Below are 13,735 nucleotides of genomic sequence, written 5' to 3'. Positions count from 1 at the left end.
TTTGCTTCTGCTCATGATCATTGGTAACTTTAAGATAATTCATCAATTATTACTTTCTATAATGCATAGCCTTAATTACTTGAACATAGATTCTTATAGGTGACAAAGTTATCTACCAGCCTTCATGAACTTAACAGAAGTGTAGTTGACAAGGCTTTGTAGTTCCATGGAAAGTATATGCCATTACTTTTCACGATCCTAAACCTTCAGCATTATCCTTTGAGTTTCCCCCTACCCATCGTGTTCATTGTGGAATTCCTGGCAGCCCAAAAGCTAGCCAAACCAGGGTGAGCATTCCCAAGTTTATGTTGCTCTGAGGAAAACCTGAGTTTATATGGCTTTGCTATTGAAGAATCACACCTACAAGGTTTTTTAGTTTTTCTGGTGGAGTCTGAAATGAGAGATGGAAATCAGACATATGAGAAAAGTGAGGCATTTCTATGATGGGAAATACATAAAGCAGTGAAAAGATTTCAGAGTATTTGGGCAAATTCAGAAAAAATTCAGATACTTTCTATTCTTAACATGGAATCTTGGCTAGATGTGATTATTAGAATTTGAAATTGAGCTCCACCACACATCTTCAGGCAAATGATTCCTTGCCTATATATAATTTGCCTTTTACAGTTATTGATATAATATCGGTAATATTAAGGCATCGCTTAAATCCTCAAATTTCATAAATGATATACTTTTAAGCAACAGGGTGCAGGAAATGTAATCGTAATACCCCAAACCTACAAATACATTACGGACAAGCAGTAATAACATACAAGCCTTCTAATTTAAATGAAGTAGGTGTGTTTTTCTTAACAGCTAATAGATTATCCCAAATAGGATAAAATCCACATATGTTACATTCTTGATTAAGTTCTACATTTTGAGCTTTCTTTACATTCTTGGTTTGTGTTTACTCTGATAGAAATAACTTCACTTCAAAGGTTAAATGTTTTCAGAAACCTGTTCAGTTTTACATCAATGTGAAGTTTCTAAATAAGGGTTACATAATGTAAACTTGACTCCTTTCAAAATTTGTTTCACAAGAGCAGGTAATATATTTCCACTCTCAGCTGCACATTTAGATGCTTTATTTTTGAGTGTACTTTCTCCTCAATATTTCTTTCCACAGAATTTTGGAATTTTGTTTCTCTCATGTTTTATTGAAAAGGCTCACTGCCATTATATCCTTTCGTTTTCCGGTTTTATCCTTTTGTCTGAAGGCACATTGCAGCATGGCTGGTTTAAGGATTCTAGACAGCGAGAGAAATGGATAGCCACAAGAGTATCTCTAGTCAAGGTTGAAAGAGAGCACGTAGCTTTCTAAACTGAGCACCGTGAATGGGGGACATTTAGGTTATTGCCATGACAATTCTAATTGTTGGAACTTTATTCTTATTATGGTCTTTATTCAGTTGGATTCACCCTAACAGCACACATAGACGAGTCACTTTAATTCCTGGGCTGGTTTTGGAGAACATGCATCCAAGAATCATCATCTTTTTGTTGCGATAACAAAACACACGGTCAAGGGGGGTCTAAATGGAATTGCATTTTATAGGCATGCAGAGATCGGTATGAAGTAAGACATGCACTCTTTGACCCCTGGAGGCTCTCTCTGACAAATGATGGGGCTACATTTTAAATTACAGGAGATTCCAATTACTGTGAAATTATGGGGCTCTGTGAGCTCCCTCTATGGGCTAATTTAACGTCTGCAAATTATATTTCCTCTTCTTCCTCTTTTTTTTCTTCTTCCCATTTTTCCCCCAACAAAGCCTCTGTGTGGCCTCTGGGATGGGGCGGCCGCCTCAGGGCCCTGAGGTTGTGCTCCTTGGAGCGTGTGCAAGATGGCTGCCCCAAGGCTGTTTGAAGCTGGCGCGTTTGAAGCTGCCGCGCGTGTTTGAAGCTGCGGCATTTGAAGCTGTCGGGCTTGAAGCTGGCGCGTGTGTTTGAAGCTGCGGTATTTGATGTTGCTGAGGACGTTTGTAAATTTGAGACAGACTTTAATATTGTTAGACGGTAGGGGAGTCCTTTTCAACCCCCTTTTCATTTTTTTTTTTTACTTGAACTTTTTAAAAAGTTTTATTTAACTTTTTTTTTCCCCCCACGATTTTAACTACTTATGTCAGCCGAGGAATGCTGTGATTCACAGCCATTATTGTAAGGAGGCTGTTATGTATTTTTAGTGCTGCTGGGACCATAGGAATTCTTGAGTGGCTTTGACTGGATACAACAATGTGGAGAATAATCCCAACTGTGAAAAGTGCTACTGTGGCCACAGAACAGTACAGAATAATTTTGAAACAGGGCAGTCTCCTTGTTGCTTTTAGAAGAAGGCCGAGTGTGCCCGCTGTTGCATTTGCAAGATTGATGAGTGTGGAGGTAGAACAAATGTATGTGAGTAGAAGAAGTTGGGGATGCAGAGGTGTACGAATTAAATTCGCAGTGTTCCAGGAGCTAAGCATTTTGTAGTTTCTTCCTATTATTTCCCCCTCTAATTTCTGTAAGAACCAGGGAGAAAGGTGGATGTTATTATGAAACAATACCGTCAACCCTTTGGACAATACTGTAAAAATGAATGGTGCATTATATGGAGAGCATCTACTTTGAAAATGTGAGAGAGAAGGGAATGAGTATTGCTGCTCTTGGTAAAGGAAAGAAAACAGATGCTTATCCTGCGGTGTGTACATTGGGGTTTGGGACACACTTTGCTTGGAGGAACCCTAGATGTAGAAGTGACAGAGATGGAGAAAAAATTGGAAGGAGCCATGAGTCATCAGATCCAAAATGGACTAGATGAGAAACGCTTTGGTTTGGATACAGATAATTTTCCACCTAATTCCCAGCCTGGTAACATCATGTACTTGCCTGGGGGGTTGATGAAATGACCTGTTCTAATATTGTCCGCAGTTCTTCCCGCCGGATGCATCGTTTGAGATAGAAAGTGCCTTTGATGGGCCTGCGATCAGTTCCCCCCCCCCTTTGGAAGTACAACGTTCTGTTCTGCTGATGATCATTCTTTTGAAAATTAAGTAACGGTTTCTTGACATTAGCTGTTTGACCGCGCTTGAACCTGTTTCTTTACGTGATCGTCATTAATTTTCTTCATTGGGTAGAACTTAAATTCTCTAAAGCCTACATCTACTTTTCAGTCATATTTGGATTGTATATCTACCCAGGACTGAGGTGTTTGGTTCAGTATTTTGTTCATGTTAGCAAAGGTCTACAGTTCCTTCAGTTCACAGAAAAATCTATGTATTAAACCCGTATCATTAAAATTGAGTTATTGTCTCTTAATCTGGATGGAACTGGCTTTATTCTAATAAATACTTTAATTGTGTACTTTACCTGTTTAACTAAGAGTAAGGTGTTGTGTCTTGCACACCTTTTGAATGATGAAAGCATTTCCCATGTCTTCATAGAACGGATGATCTTAGACTTTATTTTCTTGCAAATAATTGTGTTTAAGGATTTCCCTTCATTGGTTCAACATTTCCTATTTGGTAGGAGTAGAAATTAGCTAAGTGTTTTGTTTTGTATTGTATAGATGCATTTTCTAGTCCAACTTTTCATTATCAGCTCCTGCAATTGTATTCCTTTGAATCCATGTGTCTTTTCCATTCTATGAGCTAATCATCTTTTATAGTGTTGATATTTTACCAAATTGGTATTTTGAACTTCGTAAGAACAACATTGGTGTCATTCAGCGAGAGCTAAGTTCTTACAGACTCTCAGTCTAATGTACTAATAATCTATTTAACAAGTCATTTTATAAATTATAAGATATTAAAAACTAAATGACATGGGACAGATACAGAAGTAGTGGCTCTGCACATTTGACTCATACTGTTTTGGAACTTTGTTACAAATGTTGATAACTCAAGGAGAGAGGACATGATACACACACAGGAGCTGACAGGTGCATATACCCGTGTATGTATATTTATTTTTTATTTTTTTATTCTAAAATCTTCCTGACCAGATCAGATTTTTTCATATTCCTCAACTTCTGTGACTCATTTGATCCATATTATTGCTTTTTAAAGTTTACACTTTTTGAAAAGATTTTCCTACTCTTCACCATAATTTGGTCTATACAGTCTAGTAATTTACATTTGGTGACAAAAGAATTGCTTGAGAATAGTTGAACACACATGCTTAAATGAGGACTACATGCTTTTGATTATACATTTGTGTAAGCATAGCCAAAGAAAAAGAATAAATGTTGTAAAGCTGTTATATCTTTAATCAGTTTAATCAGTCAGGCTACATGTTCCACATCACTCTTGTTCCTTGCTGGTTTGTGCTAAGAAGTTACTTCTTATTTAACAATTTTTATTGTGATTTTTTTCCACATACTTTTTCATGTTCACTCTTTCCATTTTGTTTAATTAAAATAAATTGCAGATAACTTTTCTTTTTAATAGATTTCCACACATATGTGCTTCTTTCAATAAACTCCACAAAATAAAGGCCATTAATCCAAATAATGATTTATCTTCCGTGGCTCTGTAGTTATTTCTCTTTTTCTGTCTTTAACTTGAGTGTTTTCTCCTGTATCTGTTTCCTCTGCCTCCATCAATGTTTTTTTTCCATCCTACCATGATGAAGTTTATAATTTGGCACCTGTGGTAGAGAAATAGTAAGAGTATTCAATCCTGAGCTGGATCCAAGGTGAAATAGCATTTTCTACCACACAGCACTATGACCCATTTTTTGGAACTCTTAGTAACAGTGTCTCTGTTATAGAGCCAGGTTAGTGTTTAGCTATTCATCCATAATATCATATGGGCTTATTGATTTGATTTATTAATAGTTATGAGATTTGTTACGGCCTCACGTTGGTTTTCCTTTAAATGTTTCATCAGTTATCCTCTTTTTAAGGCAAATGCAGATTAGAAATTTACACATAAAATTTCTATTTTTCTTTTGCATTCCTTTTTAAAATCAGCTTTATTGAGGTATTATTTACATACAGTGAAACTTATCTGTTTTAACGCATATTTCAATGAGTTTTGACAAATGTATATACTGTGTGACTAGCGTCACAATCACCATATTGAACATTTTCATCATTGCAAAAATGTCTCTGCTACCCGTTTGAAGTCAATTTCCTACACTCACCCCCTGATCCCCAGCAACCTCTGATCTTCTTCTTTTTGCTATAGTTTTGCCTTTTTAAGAATTTGGTATCAATGAAATCACAGAGTGTTCTTTTGTGTCTAGCTTCTTTGATTAAGTGTAATGCTTTTAAATTTCATTCATGTTGTTGCATCATTCGTAGATTTTTCTGTGTTATTGCTGAGTAGTATTCTACTGTCTCGATACTCCACAACTTGTTTATCCGTTTACCATTTGATGATCTTTTCTGTTCTTTCCAATTTGGGTGATTATGAATAAAGATGCTAGAAACATTTACATACTTTTTGTATGTGTGAGCCTAAGTTTTAATTTATCTTGGGTAAATATCTAGGGGTGGGATTGCTGAGTCATGTGGTACACATATGTTGAATTTTATAAAAAGAATATTAAAATTTTTTCCAGAGTGGATGAACTATTTTGCATTTCCACCAGCGATGCACAAGAGTTCCAATTATACATCATCATCACCAACACTTGGTGTTGTTAGTCTTTTTAATTTTAGCCATTATAATGAGTCGAGTATATATTTCTTGTCATTATTTTTTTCAATTGCAATAATTTACTTCTGTTTTACCAACTTTATTAGTATTACAATATCCACTTGATTGCATTATGCTTTTATTTTTTTCACGTGTTATATGCTTTATACACTTGTTCTTTTGAAGGCTATAAATATATTTTATTTCTTACTTTTTTTTAGTACTTAATAAGGTAAAGGATCTAAAATCCAAATACACATATAAGCAGACCAGAGTCTTGAGCAAGCATGTTAAATAGTTTATTTTTGTCTTTATTTTTTGAGAACGAGGAATACTTGAAGAAGGTTATGTCTGACTTAAGACCCTGGGTATTTTTGGTGTCTATTTACTAGCACAGAAATTATAAATAGGATTGCATAGTTCAAAAATACTAGAACCTGATTTTTCAATAACTTAAATTTCTCAATAAATTTCCACACATCTTCAACAACTGAAAGATTCCTATACAACTCAGCCCTGCCATTTCCTAAAATGGCTCTGTTTTTATTCTGTGCCTCATTAGACAGCTTAGAGAACAGTGTACCATTGCCCATTAAAGAAGCCACTTTTATTTAATCCAGTACCTACTAACATTTGTCAGAATTGGTGATTTTTTAACCTTTTTTTTTTTTATAGCACTAACTGTTCTCAGATCTCCAGCTTTGTTCCCTGGATGTTAAAAAGACACATGGTCACTTTGTTAAAATCTTTCTTTAAAAATCCAGTGTAAATGAGAATCATCATCATCTCTATCACCCTATTCTTTTCCATCTAAGGGTGTTTCATTTCAATATATGTTGGAACTCTGATTTTTCTCACTAAAGCTCAGTTACTAGTTCAGGATTATTACTTGGCTAAGTAAGATTTCTTTCACTAAAAAGTTTATATAGCAATCAAAATTGAATGCTAATGAGTTGCATAGCTGTGAATTCCCTTTTCTCAAAGAACCATACCTTAGGAGTCAACCCTTATTTCAGAAAATGTTTGTAAGATGATCTTTAAACCTTGGTTAAAATATATTCATTCTCTCATGTTATTTTGTTGAGTTCTGTGTTTGAAGGCAAATAGGATTTCTATACAAACTTCCCAGTTTTTTCAGATCATACTTAAGCAATATGATACTACAAAGTGATACTACAAGTTCAGTTGCTGCTGGAATCATTAATTAATCCAACATCTTGGGAAATTCATTCTTAGTTCACTGAAGGGCTTCCTGTTGATGGGAGGTATTTTTCCATGTCACATTTTCTCATCTTTGTTGATTTTAAATCTGGTATTTTAGTAACTAAAGATATTGAGGATGTTTGCAGGTAATAGATTGAATAACAAAGCTAGAGAATTGTGGATGTTTTTGGTTACTTTTTACTAACGGTTTTACAAATCAATTTCATTTTTCCCTATCTATGTTCAGTTAATAATTTTAACCCAGACTGTTACATTTTTCCTTAGAAATACTGTGAAAACATAAGGGACTGGGTTTTTTTTTGATATTTGGAAGAAAAAAATTGATGATAAAACAATATCAGAAGCAATTCAAGTTACAATTTTACAGGATTCACTGTACTGAAAATAAAGGAACACACTTTACAAAGATTTTCTTTTAAAAGTGGTTTAGTATGAAAATTCAGTGGTCATTTCTTAGTTTTAATCAATATTCCATACTCTAAAAACATCTGGGTTTTGTAGGTGAACTAGCTGGCTTAAAAACTGACTTAAACACTTCTTCAAACCTGATATTTATTTATTCCTTCAGATCCTTTGCATTTTGATTTCGGGCTGATTGAGAAAATCCCTAGTACCTGTTCTTAGGTCATCATTAAGTATATCTAATAAATCACCAAGTGCACAAATCTTTATGCTGGATTTATTATTTTTTTTTCTGGAAAGTCAGACTGTGTTTTCTAAGGAACATGTACTGTGTGGATTTTTCTGGTGTCTAAATCCCAGCAACTAGGGGTAATTCTGAGTATTTGCTTATGCCCAAATCCCTAAAGAATTCTTGTATCTTACTCTTCCATAATGGATATCTTCTTAGTCCAGCCTAAATCCTCCCTGGCAATTTGCATCACAGGAACCCCCACATCTGTTGTATAGTAGGGTTGAATCCAAGGGAATTAAGCTCTCCCCTTAGGAGCTATTGCTGTCATTCATGCTACACAGAGGGGGGGCATTCCTGCCTTCTCTCTAACTCCAACCCCATTGCCTGGCCAGGAGAATTATTCTTAATAGTGTCTGATCCAGAAAATTAATTAACTATTTTAATACACAGTGCTTTTTAAATGTGATTTGGAACACTATGGCATCATCTAAATTTAAATCTAAATCTTTCAGTAGGAATTTTAATATGGGTGTTGTCTGATGATTTTTGATGAGATGAATTTTGAATTTTATTTTGAAATTATCTCATTTTAAGGAAAGGAAATCTGTGGGAGAATCTGTATTTACTTCTTTTGCTGATTACAAATATTTGTCATACTGTACTTTTGATTATTTATTTGCCATGTTCTACTCTGGATTACTTCATCATTGTCCTTATGAAAAGTTTATAGCTTATTTCTTTCAAATTATGTGTGTCAGAATTGATTTTAAAGTAACTTTTTAGAATAATTTTTTTTGAGTGAACTGCTTTCATGCTAAGAAGTTAGAAAAAAATATATATCAAAATGTCCCATTTAAGATACAATGAAAATACAAAATATCTTGATATATCATTAGCAAGAAAAAACATGTGGAACTGGATAATGAAAATGGTAAAAGTTTGCTGAGACCTAAGAGACAATTTTATCAACTGAAGATGAAATATATTAAATGTTGCCTGTTCTTCCCATAATAATTCATAGAACTGCTATTATTTAATAAAACCACAGTGAGTTTTCTTTTTTTAATTTGCCATAGTAAGTCTAATATTTATCTCTTAATGAGCAGGGGCAAATAGCCAATACAATTGTCTTATAAATTATAAAGCTAGAATACTCATGACAGTGTCATTTTGACAAAACAATGGAAAAGAAGGAATATCAGGACAGATTCAAATATGTAAAACTTTATTGTGTTGGTATTATAAATGAATGGAGGAAGGTTGGATAGTTAAGAGGTGACCCAGGGACGATTGCTTAACACATATGGGGATAAAATAAATTAGATCCAGCCTCACCTCGTATCATATAAATTCCATATGAGTTAAAGAGATAAATGTAAAATAAAAATATGAGATCTCTGGAAATTATAAAAAATAGAGTTGACTGGCTAATTTAGTAATGAGGAGTTGTAAGTATATAAGTAATTTTAAAAATCATGAGGGAAAATCCATAGATTTGACTACATGAAAAATTAATAATTTTTGAATCACAAAAACCAATACCTGGTAAAAAAATAAATAAATAACCTAAAAATACTATTAGCAGCAACTATTTCAGGTGCTTTTCACCTTTATGGACATAGAACTTGAAGGGGAGCAGATTTTGTCACCCCAAAATATGCCACTTTGGCATGACAATTATTTTGAGTGAAAGGCAATCAATCAAAACTCAGCAGGTGCAGGAAAAGCTCTTTACCTCCTTATTCAACTACTTAAACTTACATTAGAAGGATGCCTGTACCAGGAAGAAAGCTAGTACCAGAGATCCCTTTCTACCTAAGAAGCTTATCTACAACAGGGCAACTTCTGCTTTCCAAACTTCCCCTCTTATCTTTCTATAAAAGTTCTTTCTCCCCTCTGTGTCCCCAGATCCCTACCCCTTTCCTTAGTCCAGGATGTTATATATACCTCAATTAGCTGGCAGCTTCTAGAGTCTTATATTTATAGGGATTCTGTACATATGTAATTTTGTTTGTTTTTCTCCTGTTAATATGTCTTACATCAATTTAGTTATTAGACAAACTGAAGAACCTAGAAGGGAAGAAGGGAATATTGATTTTTCCACTATAGACTCTTAAGTTAATAAATAAAATTCAAATTGGAAAATGAACCAAGAACAAGTTTTAGATGAGTCATAAAAGAAGAAATTTTAACATAGTTAAAAAAAGTTAGCTTAACTGGAAATCAAAATTATGCACCCATTAATACACCACTCAGAATTAACCAAAATATTTTGGTGAATATTCTTCTAGTCTTTGTGATCTATCATATCGATATCTACCCATTAGCTGATTTATTGATTTATCTATCCATATATCTATTACCCTGTATCTAACTTTCCATCAATTTAGCCCTATCCACTCATACATAAATGTGACATGTACTTGATAAACATATTTTTCTAAAAGGGATCATACGGGACACATTGCTTCTAGCTTTTTTCCATTTATTATATTTTTAATATCTCACCATGTTATTATATTTTCTTCTGCAACATATTCAATCTTTGTTAATATTACAGTGTGTGGATATACCATGACTTACTTGACCAAGTTCTCCTACTGGGTATTTACGTTGTTAATGGTTTTTCAGAAGAGATTGCTGAACATCATTGCACACATCAGATTATTTCCAAGGGTAAATTTGAAAGGTTGGATTTGCAATATGCAAATATTTCAGGCTTTTGTCACATGTTCCCAAGCTGTTCCTCAGAAAGATTTGAACTTTTACCTTTCCACCAGCAGTGCATCAGAGCAATTATTTCTCAAACTCTTGGAAGCATTAATATAGCTAACATTTTATGTAAGTTAAATAGATTGGCAATATCTTATTATTCTTTCACTTTGCATTTTTGTTTACTAAAGTGATAAACTTTTTTATGTGTTTATGGCCATTTTCTTCTTTTGTGAAATTTCTAATCATGTCATTTTTACCCATTTTCTATTGACAGTAATCTCAGTATTGATTTTTTAAACAATTTTTTAAGTTTATTTATTTATTTTGAGAGAGAGGGAGGGAAAACATGTGAGCAAAGGAGGGGCAGAGAGACAGGGAGAGAGGGAGAATCCCAAGCAAGTTCTGCACTGTTAGCACAGAGCCTGATGTGGGGCTCAACCAGTAAACCACAAGATCATGACCAGAGCTGAAACCAAGAGTCATTTGCTTGACCAACTGAGCCACCCAGGCACCCCAGTATTGATTTGTTTTACATTTGTACTCAATTTAAAAAATTAAAAATAAATAGAAACTTAAAAAAAACATAAAAGTTATGTTGATATTTAGGGTAAATATACCTTGAGTTATGTAGGTGTTTTTTAATATACAGAAGTTTTTTAAAAAGTTCAATCAAATCTGTCAATTTTTTTCTGTATAATTTCCACTTTCAGTGATGTGATTATGAACTCCTAGCAGATATCAGATCATATTAACTTAACTAAAATGAAAGAATATTTTGATTCATCTATTCCATTTTTCTGCAAGTTTATAGTTGAATCTTTCATTATGGAAAGCATGATGAATGGAATATTTTATCATAAAGCCTTAACGGAAAACTTGGGACCACTTGATTTTTAATTAAAATGAATTCTGTGGAAAGATTATATTATAAATATGACTTCCCAGTGACTTCTCTTAGTACTAAAAATTGGGCTTATTGGAAGGGTTGAATTATACTAAGATCTTACGGAAGTTAGATATAATTATTTTTAATGCTAATGTTTCTCTGCATAGAATTTTTTGTGTATACAATTATTCTGGGTTTGAATAAGTAACAACTCCCCTGGGTTTTTGTTTTGGGAGGTAATTTTGTTCCTGAACATTTAAATTTGGAAGGTTTAATTTATCCTGAAGATTCTGCTTTGATTTTAGAGGAGCAGATCTATATTGGTCAGGTGAGAAAAATCTCAGGAGCTGAAGGAAAGGGAGCTAAGTGATCGGTACTGAATAAGTAAATTGAGAGCATATTATTACTGCTATGGATTAAAAGGTCTTATTTGGGTTCCTGGACCCAATTCCAACGTATGTGTGAGGGCATCCAGCACAACACCAAGCAGTCTTTAGAAACCAGCAGGGTATCTGAGAATTCAACTGAATTCTGACATTAATTACCCATAGATAGCACCATATTCCACAGGTTGAGGGCTCAGTCCTGTGCAGTACCGTCCTCCCCAACCCCACCCCTGCTCCAAACCACCACTTCAGACTCTAGTCTCCAGTCACAAGCCCAGGCTGTTGCAGGAGCAGAGAGAAGATCCCAGATGGCTCTGAGCAGCCCCACCACCACCACCGGCAGAGTTACACAACCCAGTAGGAGCCGCAGATGCCAGAGCAAGCCCCAGTTACCTTCACTGTGACCATGAGCAGGGAGGAGGACACCCAGCAGCGCCTGCTGCCCTGCCCTCAGGAGCTGCAGACCCCAAGCCCAGCACCTCTTGCTCAGAGTGGTGTGGGGGGTGGAGTCCAGGGAGCCTCATTTTGGGTGGTGCCTGCCAACTGAGATAAAAAAGTCATTGCAAGGAAGATCTTGGGAATAGTTAAATGGTTCAATGTAAGAAACGGATATGGTTTCATGAACAGAAATGACACCAAAGAAGATATATATTTGTATACCAGACTTCCGCAAAGAAGAATAACCCCAGGAAGTACCTTCTCAGTGATGAGGGACCCTAAGGCAAGCTGGGGGCCAAGCACAAGCCAGCATTACCACCCCTGCCCCCACCCTGAGGTGGGAAATGTGTGACATTCCTCAGGCACTTCTGGCTGCCCAAAGACAAAGGAAAGGACAGAAAACAAATGGTTAAATTGATAGAGTAGTAAATTATAAGATAAAGGCAATCTTATCAATAGCCTAATCTCCAAAAACCTGTAGACTCAGTTTCCTGGAGTGCCAACATCACCCTCCCCTCCATAGTGATGTGGGGAACAAAGGCAGAAGAAAATGGCAGATAAAATTGAATTTCCTTATAACCTGTAGCCCATTGACAAATACTTGAGGCAGGCAGGGTTCTCCAGGAACTCCCTACTGTCTTAATGTTAATGCTTTGTTGGAGAAAAAAACAGCCTTAGTTTGACAATAGCTAGGCCTCCAGTAATCTGTGAATCTTTAGCATATGAAAATATCTTTGTAAACTTCCCTTTTGACTTTACCTCCTCTGGCCCTGTAGTATATAATGAGCCACTCTTCACAGTCTCAGTTAAGCTCTTCCTGCCCACGGTCCTGTCCCTGTACTTTAATAAAATCACCCCTTTTGCACCAGAGACGTCTTCAGAAATTCTTTCTTGGCCATCAGCTCCAAACCCCATGAACCCCATCATCACCCCAAAACCTCACCATCAGCATAGGAGACGGAGAGACTATAGAGTTTGATGTTGTTGAGGGAGAAAAGGGTGCGGATACAGCAAATGTGACAGGACCTGGAGGAGCTCCAGAGCAAGGCAGGAAATACTCAGTAGACCATAACCTTTAAGATGCTCTCCATGTGGCAGGGGTCCTCCACAAAATTCCTAGGAGAATTTAGCAGAATAGGGAGAGTGGGGAGAAGAACATGGGACAGGAGAATGCTCCCGAAGGCTAGGCCCAACAGCGTTGCCCTGCTGCAGGCAAGGGTTCCCAGTTTACTACCATACAGAGACCCTGTGCACTTCAACCCACCACAGTATCCCAACTCTCCTGTGGAGGGAAGGGTGATGGAGAGAGCTGACAAACAGAGTGCAGGGGAACAAGGTAGACCAATGATACAGAATATGTATCAGGCTACAGACCACGATCCTGCAGGGGTCCTCCACACCAAGGACAGCTAGACAGGACAGCAATGAAGAAAATAAGGAAAATCAAGGGCATGAGACCCAAGGTCAGTAGCCACCTCAACACAGGCACCTCCAAACTTCAGTTCCCAACACGGTCACCCAGAAAACCCTAGACAACAAGATGGCAGAGACAAAAGTAGCTGATCCAGCAGATGAGAATTCGTCCCCTTTGGAGGCTGAGCAGGGCCCAGCTGAGTAAATGTGGGCTTACCACCATCTGGTTTAGTCATCCAACAAGAATTGAATATGAAATTCCAACAACAAATGAACAAAAGATTGGAGCTGAAGACCATGGCTTGCTTTTTGCCCATTGACTACATTAATAGAACTATCTGCATTATCTATGCAGCATGGGGTTTTTATTATTTTTACCTAAGGACATCTGTCTTTTTGGTAATGACAAAAATTTTTT

At 36.0% G+C, this 13,735-nt stretch overlaps 1 pseudogene; it reads left to right on the top strand.

The window, feature by feature from the left end:
- The first annotated feature begins 2,744 nt into the window (after positions 1 to 2,744).
- On the top strand, positions 2,745 to 13,522 carry LOC123581377 (annotated as a pseudogene).
- The last annotated feature ends 213 nt before the right edge of the window (positions 13,523 to 13,735 follow it).

Source organism: Leopardus geoffroyi, chromosome A3, assembly GCF_018350155.1.
Source record: "Leopardus geoffroyi isolate Oge1 chromosome A3, O.geoffroyi_Oge1_pat1.0, whole genome shotgun sequence".
NCBI classification, from domain to species: Eukaryota; Metazoa; Chordata; class Mammalia; order Carnivora; family Felidae; genus Leopardus; species Leopardus geoffroyi.
The sequence above is the reverse complement of the archived record's forward strand: the minus strand, read 5'-3'. Positions and strand labels throughout refer to the sequence as shown.